Raw genomic sequence first — 12500 nt, 5'->3', positions numbered from 1 at the left:
GATACACGTTCAGGGGTACACACACACACACACACACACACACACAGGCAGGGATACACGTTCAGGGGTACACACACACACACACACATACACAGGCAGGGATACACGTTCAGGGGTACACACACACACACACACACAGGCAGGATACACGTTCAGGGTACACACACACACACACACACACACAGGCAGGGATACACGTTCAGGGGTACACACACACACACACACACTACACAGGCAGGGATACACATTCAGGGATACACACACACAGGCAGGGATACACATTCAAGTGTACACACACACACACACACACACACACACAAGCAGGGATACACGTTCAGGGGTACACACCACACACACACACACACACAACACACACACACAAATGAGGTATAGGCTTAAAGATGCCTAGGACCCCAGGAAGAGTAACTGTTGCCATTTGTAACAGCTAATGGGGATCCGAATAAGCTTAAACTTAAACTTATCCACTGGACATACCAGACAAACTGGAGAACTGGTTAGCCTATCTGAAGACAAACACAGACACATGCACGTATGCACACACACATACTCGTATTACTATACTTGTGACCTTCCATTGACTACTGTAAACCTTCAATTATTAGCCAGAGCTTTTATCACAACCGGCCTATATTTAATTCCTTTCTCACAAAACTCTCGGTCAGCAATTTTTTTTAAATACCATCACATTATTCAAACCAGTATGAATATTAATAATACGTGCATAAGAATTAGGCGGTCAAATCACATTCATTGTGATCTCGCTCCCACAGAAGACAGAGCATTCTCATTTTAGCGACAACCTCAGGCACTCCGAGGGAGAGAAAGATGGGGAGAGAGATGGAGTTGCACTTGCTTGTTTTTATTTATTTTTTTACATAGAATATAAAACAAAACATGACAGCACATAATACAGGAATAATAATAATAATAATAATAATAATAATAATAATAATAATAATAATAATAATAATAATAATAATAATAATAATAATAATAATAATAATAATAATAATAATAATAATAATAATAATAATAATAATAAACAGAACAACACCAGATAATAAGCACTTGCTTTTCTATGGTCAAACTCAGGCTAACTCAGTCTGAAACAGGCTGTTTTGGCTCCTGTCTCTTTACATGCAGACAAACTGCTGCTTCCCACCCCCATGCACGCACGAGCAGAGGCGTCTAGCTCACGAACTTCAGATCAAACTGTCAAACTAGGCATTGCAGATCAATTATGATCAAACTGTCAAACTAGGCATTGCAGATCAATTATGAATGAAGATCCAGCAATTGCATATCCTATTTCTCGCCCTAAAATGTTGTCAGAAACTGATTTTAGTTAACCGCTTAGGTGAAAAAAAGAGAGCGTTTACGAGCGAGCCACCATCTTTAAAACGGAGACACGGAAGTCAAGACCAGAGAATATCATTGTAATACTATTGTGTTACATACAGTAGTGACGTAGACATGTAACAGAAGGAAAGGGATGTATTGTATGTGTAACTGAGGGGTACAATTCCCTGACTGTATTGATAAGTATGGTATCATTAAACCACTACCGCTTTATGTACTTTAATTACTGGCCATACAGTACATGATATATAAATATGATGAACACTTCCCACAATGAACCGGTTCCACACAAAGGTGTAATCAAGTATTTATTGCAGCAAAAGGTACATAATATACTTCTCTATTTTACTTTGGATGCGCTTATAAGGCAAAGGAATGTGCGTAGGCAAATCAATAATGAATGTCCATTCTCTGGTTACGCAGGAGGTAATTATACAACCTGAATCTTAGGGAATTATATCTATGGTACACTAGTAATATATAGCGGGAGATACTGGAAGGGTCCCCCCGGTTGTAAGCCAGCAGGGGTAGAGGATCTGTCGGTAGTAGAGAGTCTGGTCAACGATGACTAAGGAGACTCCAAGTACAGGAGACGGTGCAATAGTCTCTTGATCCACAGACGAATACAGCTGTTCTCCGTAGACTGTAGCTCCACAGTGAAGAAAGCTAGCCGGCCTCAGGCTCTCTGAGGCGCAGACTCGACTGGTCTCCTCACAGGGTAAATCCAACACGTGTAGGCGTCGGCGATTCTCCGCTCCATAAATCACAGGACCAAAACAAATATAATCCAGCCGCAAAGGGCTATGTAGTCGTCGGGTAGATTAATCCAGTGTACATGTCCACACGGTTCTCGTCTAGGTCTCCTCGGGTGAAAGCGCCATGAAAGCAGCCCAGCCTGGATAAGCACTCTAGCTGGTACGAGGAAGCGTTGGTGATGCTGGTCACTGTAGAACTTTAGCCGCACGATACACTATACACAAATAGACTATTACTGACTTAATAGAAATATGTCGCACTCGACGGTATAGCGCCAAACTCTGACAATTCAGTTATTAATTCGCACGTGGTCTCAATGCTCTATTTTGGGGCCAAACAGGCCATACTTCACCGCACGGAGTATCGTGGGTGAGGCTTCAACTTATTGGGTAACTCTACTTCTGTATTCACCTGCGCCATATTTATATGCACGGCGAACAATCTAGTGCCAACCTCATTTCTGTCTCGTATCCCTGGGCAAGGCCGGGCATGTACAGACATGTCTTGACGGTGGCTTTGAACCTGACTCTGGAGGCACGGCCCCGGCGCCTGTGGACCGCTGTCCAATAGGAGAATGAAATATTATGGTCTGCACTAGGCTAAAGGGATATTCCGTGTATATGTACAAGGAATATACAAGGGATATCAAACGATATACAAATACTATGCAATATATATCAATCAATAAATATATATATTCGGTTTAATCTGATCCTTTGTAACAGTATGTATTGAGCTGTACTGTACTGTACCCATTCTGCAATCTGTTAATAAAGTTTTCATTCATTCATTCATTCATTCATTCAAAGGCTGGACTAAAAACTAGGCATTCTAGCAAGGGAAAGGCTGGTCTGCAAACGAGGCGTTTCAGGCAGTTCAGGAAGAGAATGACTCCCGTTGGCTGGACTTTGGGCTTTGTAACTCTGCAGACAGCTACTGTATATAACACATCAACGGAACGGGGGAAACAAATAAAGCATGAACATTGGCATGGTGTACTTTTCTGTGTGTATTCATCCACAATCTATATCGCTCAACATGAAGAGAAAAATCACAATTGTAGCTAAATAACAACGTTTATGTTTCCGTTCACTGAAAAACTACACTTAACTTTGGCGCTGCTGACTGACGTCATCACAGCCTAGACTCCTGGCTTTAGTCACCCTGACCCAACACACACGAGTGCTCTGATGAACCATGTTACCATATTTGTATTTATAATTTAAATCGTATAACGTTAATTCGCTGCATATTATATCACTGTAAATACTAATGTAAATAATTTCTTTGTACATATTGTGTATATAGTTTATAACGTTATTGTTTTTTACGCAACGTTGGTAGCCAAGTGTGACCGGTGTAAATGGTTCTGCGTTGTGTTTCAGTTATGCAAGGGACAGCCAGGACTCCGCTTTGTTGAACACAGATTTATTTATTTCTCTCAGCCTGTACAGTCAAGCAAACAAACACACCGGTTGAGTCAGCAACAGTGCTAAGGCTGTGCAACAGTGGCCTTTCTGTCTCATCAACATGACAAGAGAGCGTAACGTTATATATATATTATTATTTAAAATATTCCACAACACACGCAAGTTACACGGATTGCAAACCTTTCTACACTCACCGAAACATGATAGACTCTGTCTCTCATGCTGGCCCTGACCGATCCGGTAAGCTCTGCATACAAAAGCGCCTCTACATTCCCCGATTTAAAATGGTTCTCTCCTCTTTGTTTACTTTTGTCCTCACCAACAAAGTATGCTGCCAGGGAACTTATGGACACGACAGTAGACATTGCTAACGTCTAGTACGTTTAGCTAGGTAACATTAGCTATGGGTAAAGTTAACGTTAACGTTTGTTAGCTTAGTATCAGCGCAACTGGCCGTGACGTGTATTAGGCAACAGCACTACTGGTAAGTGTAGTTATTTTTTAACGACAAATTAAAAACATTATAACTACCTTTATTTCAACCAAAAATGCTTAACCTCTTAGGCCCAAGCCCTATTTTCTGAAAATCCGCCTAAAAATACATACCTAAGTAAATGGAATATTGCTCCACTTCTACAAGGTCCATTTGCATATTCTTGGTATCTAGGGACATCTATGGACCTCAGTGAATGTATTTCAGCATATAAATGCTGTTGTGACATAGTTATGATGTTTATACTTGAATACGTTTGACGAAAAAAACAATACTTTTGAGAAACAGTCTGGAGATATTGATTTATGACATGATGTCATTTGCGGTCCGCCGATGGACCGCACGGGTGGAAGAGGTTAAACAATAATGTTAGTGATAGAAGGGAACTCATTTTGTGCAAAAATGGAAAGCTTGCCAATGTTTATGAGACAGAATTATTACAATAGCCGATAATACATTTTCCCAATGATAAATCCCTATACTGGTGGACCTCACGGGAAACTAAAGTGACGTCAGACTACACCTCCCTATTTGTTTTGTATTGTGGGTGTGTTAGAGAGAGAGAGAGAGAGAGAGAGAGAGAGAGAGAGAGAGAGAGAGAGAGAGAGGGGGGGGGGGGGGGGGTAGAGAGAATGGGGAAATGACTGGCTGCTGCACATTTCCTGGGTTTTGCTCAGCATTGACTTATGATGATAAAAAAAAAAACAATTTATTTAGACATGGCTTCCTTTGTCAAAGGTGTAGCCATATTGTAGCTGGCCAACAGTGGGTCGGGAGGTAGAGCAATCTTCTGGTAATCCGGAGGCTCCTGGTTCGATTCCCGGGCAGCGTGTCGAAATGTCCTTGAGCAATGCAGGTTGGCACCTTGCATGGTTGCCTCCGCCGTCGGTGTGTGAATGTGTGAGTGAATGGGTCAAATGTGAGGAACAAATTGTAAAGCACTTTGGATAAAAGCGCTATATAAATGCACCATTTAATCGGGACTCTGCTTTTAAATTAAGGGTAAATTCATTCCCTAACCCTAGTCTTAACCCCCTCTAATATATACCTAACTCCAACTCTAATGCTGAACCTATAGCCCCTAAAATGTTCCTGTTTCCAAAATGTCCTCACTTCTTTTTTTTGATCCACTTTTTCTCCCATTTTCTATATTTTTCTCCCATCCCAATTTCGTATCATCCATTTCAACCCTCCCCTGTCACGAACGCTGTTTCTTGCCTCCCACAAGCCGGCTGCAATGTGGACTAAGTCATACATAGCACAAGTCCCCTCCGGTACTTGAGGTAACAGCAGTCGCATCTTTTCACCTGCGCAGCTCGATCTCTCAGTGGCGAGGAGTAACGCGTGGGAGGCTCACGCTGCCCCCGACACTTCCTGATTCTACTGCGCAGGCGCACCAACCGACCTGTAGGAGTCGCTGTCCACAACGCCCGATCCCCACCCATCAGTTTCCCACCCTCTAATACTGCCAATTGTATTAGTACGGACGACCAGCCAAACTGAAAACAATGTGGAGAGCTGGATTCGAACAAGCGAACCCAGCGTTTCCACATTGGTGGCAAGTGCCTTGCCCACTACGCCACCTAGCCGCCCAAATGTCCTCACTTCTTATGTCCAAATGACGTACTGGTCCTCACAAGTACACACACTCTTGCACACATTCCAAATACACACACATAAGCATGCAGCCAGCAGGGCACTCTGTGATAAATGCTCTGGTGAGGATATTGTATCTCCATTATGACACCTAGTCTAAACTGGGCCAACAACAATGGCTATGGAAGCCAAAAGACAATGGCCCCCTCCCTCTCTCTCTCTCTCTCTCTCTCTCTCTCTCTCTCTCTCTCTCTCTCTCTCTCTCTCTCTCTCTCTCCTCTCTCTCTCTCTCTCTCATCACTCCCCCCTCACTTCTCTCATCCTAGCTGATCTCCTCACTCCCCCACTCAACACTCTCACTCCCCCGCTGTATAGATTCTCTCTATCTCTATCTCTCTCTCTCTCTCTCTCTCTCTCTCTCTCTCTCTCTCTCTCTCTCTCTCTCTCTCTCTCTCTCTCTCTCAGCTGATCCAGTGGATTAACCACAGCAGATTTGACCTCTGAACTTTCTCTGTTGTCATGGTAAAGAGACTAGAGAGGGATATCCTCAAATCCAAGACTCCCATTAACACTTTCTATGCCACTCACAAGTTTTCTCGGATTTATTAATATTACGTTGAAAGCCACTCACGAGATTTCTCTGATTTAAAAAAAAAAAAAATTAGCGATCATTAATTAATTAATTAATCATATTGCATCACGCGAGCCTACCCTAGTCTACCCGAGAGCCGCCGGCGATCAGATGTGGAAAAAAGAGCCCCCTATCGTCTCCCAGATGACATAAGGGATTTTGGAATGGACTCAATGAAAATGGATGGGGAAAATCAAATCAAATCAAATCAAATATATTTATAGGGCCCGACAACACACGTTAATGTCCCCATGGGCCGTACAGGTCTTCTTTAAACAAGTCAAGAAGAAAACATAACAATAAGTCAAGAACAGAACAAGAACACCATAAGGTCCAAACATTTTTAGATGAATGCAAATAAATGAAAGAATGCAAGCACTCCCAGACATACCCCACGCGAAGGTAAGGAAAAACTCACTAAAACCTAACAATAGGGAAAAAAGCTCCACAGGCAGTGTGGAGGAGAGAAACCTTAGAAGGGCCATTCAAGGGGGGATCTCCCTTCTTAGATGTTGGTGATAGTAGTGTTGCAGACGGACAGTTGGTAAGCATGCACTCATGTGTGTGGTGAAACACAGATGAGTGCATGCAATAGCAACTGTACATTTTGAAAGATTAAAGATAGAGCTAATAGCGATAGCAACTGAACATTTTGAAAGATTAAAGATAGAGTTGATAGCGGATCTATTTGAGGCACAGGGGCGGCGCAAAGAGGGTCACGTCCTCCCCGTCTTAGTCAGAAAAAAATCCTGTACTCCACATTTTCCAGTTCACTGATGCAGCCGGGGTTACCACAGTTCATTATGGATCCTCTGAGCGCCGCGGATCATGAATTCTACTGTATCACGTTAGATCTATACACTTATCAATTTTTTCGAATGGTGATCAGGAATTGGAATATACCAGTTGGATACCATCTGATGTCAGGTAAGGAATCTATGTTATCAGTGTTAGGATAATCAGACTCATTTTGATGAAGATATAAGCTGTTTTGTGAAATGTCCTCTATCGGTTTCACTGTAAAAATCCATGAGGAAATGACCACGGCTATTATCAGCGCGCGGCTCGAATGGGCGTGCGTGTATGTATAATATTGATCATCTAGCGTTTATTTGAAAACGATTCATAAATAGGCCGACAAATATCAACGTTCTGGAATATTCCAGTAAAAGACGATTATCACAGAATGGCCCAGAATGGGCTGTTTTTTACCTAAAAACGGGTGCTTTTCAAAATGCTCTCAAACGGAAATGAAGCGATCAAAAACCAATCTGCCTTGACAGCACTGACTGGAAAAGGATTCTTTGATAAGCGACGGGCAGATTAGACACATAGCCATAAAACATAGATTAGGCGATATTAACGTTAACATTAAAGTGGATGGTGGCATTCAAGCGCTAACTCTGGCGCCACCTGGTGGCACTGAAAGTGTTAACCAACAACCCCCCCCCCCCCCCCCCCCCGCACACACACACACAGCACTGGTCTCCGTATAGTGATAACTCTGACTTAAACACAGTTACCACATAAGGCTACTGCTTTAGCTCTCAGCTTGTTTGTGTTCCACTGTGTGTGTGTGTTCTAGTATGTGTTCATTTGTGTGTGTGTATCTGTGTGCATATACTGTATGTGTACATGTATGTGTGTAGTATGTGTTCTAATGTGTGTGTGTGTGTGTGTGTGTGTGTGTGTGTGTGTGTGTGTGTGTGTGTGTGTGTGTGTGTGTGTGTGTATGTGTATGTATGTATGTATGTATTGTGACAAGCCTGGTGGGGTTCAGACTCGCCACGGTTCAAATACAAACAAATTCGAATGTCCACACAAGAGCAATATCAATCAATAAGAATATTTATTGAAATAAGGCAGAATCCAGTTTGTTAGGCAAGAGAATGGTCGTAATACAGTCCGATGGTCAAAAACACAAAACAGGCCTGCCGACAGAAAGAGGGATTGTTCAATACTCAGAGTAGTCGTCCGGTCCAGGGTCAGTACACCAGGGGGTTTCTCAGCCAGTCCAGGGTCCAGTACACAATGAACACCTTCTCGCCTTCACCTCTCCTCTCACTACCTCTCACCTCACACAACTCAGAATATCTCAATCTCTCTATCTCAATACAACAACTCCAACCTCACCTCCACTCAACTTACTTCTGACTAACCTAGTGGATTTGTAGTGTGTGTGTCTGGGGTGTGTGCACGTGAGATGTGGGTGAACTAATGATGCGCAGGTGTGTTCTATCAGTACTAATCAGCTACCTAATTGTTTCTACTCCTTCCGTGGCAATAATATCTCCCATCCTTCACATATCCATGAGAGAGGGGGTGATATTTGCCACAGTATGTATGTATTCTAGTGTGTGTGTGTGCGTGGTCTCAGTGGGGTAGAACGAGGTGCTCCTCTCTTCCATATTTGGCCTATGGGAGCACAGTACCAATCCCTAGGGGTGAGCAGTTGAAACACAGCCAGCTGGCAGTGTCCATCTCACGGGTTTCAACCAGGGCAGATGTACTGTGGGTGTGTGTGTGTGTGTGTGTGTGTGTGTGTGTGTGTGTGTGTGTGTGTGTGTGTGTGTGTGTGTGTGTGTGTGTGTGTGTGTGTGTGTGTGTGTGTGTGTGTGTGTGTGTGTGTGTGTGTGTGTGTGTGTGTGTGTGGTGTGTGTGTGTGTGTGTGTGTGTGTGTGTGTGTGTTTTCTCAGGTGAGAGAGAACAGGGGAGATTATTTTGACTACACCCTAATCCATCTCAATCTCCTGTTGTCCCACTTGTGAAGTTGACAGCTAATGGGTTTTTTCAAGCTTGTTTTGGTTTTCCACTTCATCCAGACATTACAAACAGGGTTAGAATCAATCTATCCATTTTGGGGATTTTGTTGCAGTTTATTTTTAGTTGTAACTAGTAGCTACTAGCGAAGGTTGGTTTGTCGGTTGGTCGGTCCATCTGTACCTAAAGAAATTATGTGTTTGCTGTGAGGTGGAACATGGAAAAGATGTGAACGAGAAAGTTTGCATGTGGTAGATATTGGTGTGCAAAAGGCATCGCAAGAAATATTAACCATAGCAGCCAGGATTAGAGGTCCCCTATTGTAAAAATGGCCTTTTCCTGTGTTTTGCATTGATTTTACACAATGAGGAGCTGTCCATCAGTGAGAAGATTTGAAATATGTTGGCTACTTAGTTCAGTTTCTGTAGTTCAGGTCTGACAATAACTTATCACAGAAGTGTATCACATATCTGACATTAGCTGACACCACATTCACTCAGTATCATCATAGACTTGGAGGAACCATCTGTAGTGTGGTAGTGAAAGGGGTTAACCGTCTGTAAATGTGGAACACCCTACCCACAGCCGTAAGAAAATGTGAATCCCTACCCACCTTCAAAACCGCTCTCAAAGAGCACCTACGGGAGGCTGCAATTCGAAACTGGCCCCTGTAAACATCCACCCCCCCCCCCCCACCCAACCCCCTCCATTCTTCCCCCTCAAATGTATATACTCTTTTTAGAAACTCTGTCTCTTAAACAGTACTGTATATTTGTAAATCTGGTATGTCATAAATGTCTGGATGTAACAGTACTGTTTATCTGTATGTCATGTATGTCATAAAATAATGTTACGATGAATGAAAATGGGGGACCCTGATGTAAACAAGACAAAAGTCTTTCTCTGGTCTGCATCCCCTTAACAATTGTGTGTATTGAGCCGTACTGTATTGTACCCATTCTGCAATCTGTTAATAAAGTTTTCATTCAATCAATCAAGCAATCTGTAGTGTGGTAGTGAAAGTGTTACCCTTTGTAGTGTGGCAGTGAAAGGGTTAAGGACACTTTTAAAGTTTTTTTTTTATTTTTGAACAGGATGTTGTGTTTAACGCTGGGATAGACCAGGAAGTCCTAATGACGTCAAACACTAGGAAAGACATCTTTAGTAGCCTACCACTGTCCCCTGACCCTGTTACTTTGGCCCCACCCAGGTCTAAGAACGCAGTGGCAAAGGGAAGTATGAGTCAGGTACATTTTAAACTACCTTCCTTTTGAATTCACCACAGAGATGACTATCTCTCACTATCCTGCCACTCTCTCTCTCTCTCTCTCTCTCTCTCTTTCTCTCTCTCTCACACTCTCTCAGTCTGCCCCTCTCTCTATTATCTCTCACCTATTCTGTCATCTCTCACTCTAAGTGTGTGTGCCTGAACCTTGTCAAGATGACATCCTCTGTATGTGTCTTTGGTTGTGTTAGTTGTATGTTCGCATGTGTGTTGGAGAGACTGATAGACAGAGAGAGAGAAAGAGAGAGAGAGAGATAGATAGAGAGCAGTGAGTCACACTGACGATCAGCTGGTGTGGAGTATTTTTGGATGGGGGAGGTGTGGTAGTGGGAGAACGCAGTGTAGAACCATGGTGTGTGTGTGTGTGTGTGTGTGTGTGTGTGTGTGTGTGTGTGTGTGTGTGTGTGTGTGTGTGTGTGTGTGTGTGTGTGTGTGTGTGTGTGTGTGTGTGTGTGTGTGTGTGTGTGTGTGTGTGTGTGTGTGTGTGTGTGTGTGTGTGTGTGTGTGTGTGTGTGTGTGTGTGTGTGTGTGTGTGTGTGTGTGTGTGTGTGTGTGTGTGGTTAGCTATGTTGTGTTATGCTGTGGCCTCTCCTTGCTCCAGGCTGTGATATAAATTAATCCAAACCACTCCTCAACATCCTCCATGTCCCAGCTCTATATGTACGGGCTGCTCTGAGTCAGCTACACACACACACACACACACACACACACACACACACACACACACACACACACACACACACACACACACACACGCACACACGCACACACACACACACACACACCGCACACACACACACAACACACAATAGACTTCTCCCTAACATCACATGTCACACATACATACATACATACATACATACATACATACACATACATACATACATACAGTACATACATACTACATACATACATACATACATACATACATACATACATACATACTACATACATACATACATACATACATACATACATCATACATACATACATACATACATACATACATACATACATACATACATACATACATACATACATACATACATACACACTCAAGGACAAGGACTTCTGCTTATTGAATTATCCTGTTCCAATTATCAAATGCCCCTCATCTCTTACTCTTTCCCCCTCCCCCTCATCTTTCTCTCCTCTCATCTCCCTCCCCCCTCTTTCACATTCTCTGTCATCTCTCTCTCTCCCTCTACCTCTCTCTCTCCTCCTACCTCTCTCTCCCTCTCTCTCACTCTACCTCTCTCTCACCTACCTCTCTCTCACTCTCCCTCTCCCCCTTTCTCTCCTATCTCTCTCTCCCTCTACCTCACTCTCTCTGGCTCTCCCTCTCTTTCTTTCTCTCTCCTCTCTCTCCCTCTACTTCTCTCGCTCGTCTCCTCTCTCTTCTCTGTCTTTCCCTCGTCCTCTCTCTCTCTCTCTCTCTGTCTTTCCCTCGTCCTCTCTTCTCTCTGTGGATGGGGGTGGTTGCCAGCTGATTAGATAATGCAAATACATTATTTATAACTCTTCGCTCCTTCTCTCTGCTTTATGGGATTGCCTAGCAACCAGGGAAATATATTCTATTGAGCAAGACCTCTGATAACCAGAGAGAGAGAGGGAGAGAGAGAGGGAGAGAGAGGGAGAAGAGAGTAAGAGAGTGAGAGAAAGAGAGGGGGGAGAAAGAGAGAGAAAGGGAGGAAGAGAGAGAGGGAGTTAGCTGGTGCCTCCAAGTGTGGCTCATCTTGAGCTTTTTCTTCAGCTTTCTCTTCTCTGGCTCTTTCTTCTCTGTCTATTTGCTTCTCTCTTCCATCCTCCCCCTTTCACCTGTTTATTAGCTTTCCCTCTCTCCTTCTTTCCTCTCCCCCCCACACCCCTCCATCTCTCTGTCTGAATGGGTGTGTGTGTCACAGAGATTGGATTACTCTGGGTGTGTGTGTGTGTGTGTGGTGTGTGTTGTGTGTGTGTGTGTGTGTGTGTGTGTGTGTGTGTGTGTGTGTGTGTGTGTGTGTGTGTGTGTGTGTGTGTGTGTGTGTGTGTGTGTGTGTGTGTGTGTGTGTGTGTGTGTGTGTGTGTGTGTGTTGTGCGTGCGTGCGTGCGTGTGTGTGTGTGTGTTATTGACTGTTGACACATGGGTGGCGGTCTTGTTGGGTCAAGCCCAGGCCAGTGAGTGTGTGT

At 43.5% G+C, this 12500-nt stretch overlaps 1 protein-coding gene across 1 annotated transcript in view; it reads left to right on the top strand.

Annotated features, from left to right (window-relative positions):
- The window catches only part of ttc7a (tetratricopeptide repeat domain 7A), a 109136-nt gene that overhangs the window by 72712 nt on the left and 23924 nt on the right, over positions 1-12500 (top strand).

This window comes from Notolepis coatsorum, assembly GCF_963971535.1.
Source record: "Notolepis coatsorum genome assembly, chromosome: 9".
Classification (NCBI taxonomy): domain Eukaryota; kingdom Metazoa; phylum Chordata; class Actinopteri; order Aulopiformes; family Paralepididae; genus Notolepis; species Notolepis coatsorum.
Note: the sequence above shows the minus strand (reverse complement) of the source record. Positions and strands in the feature narration are given on the sequence as shown.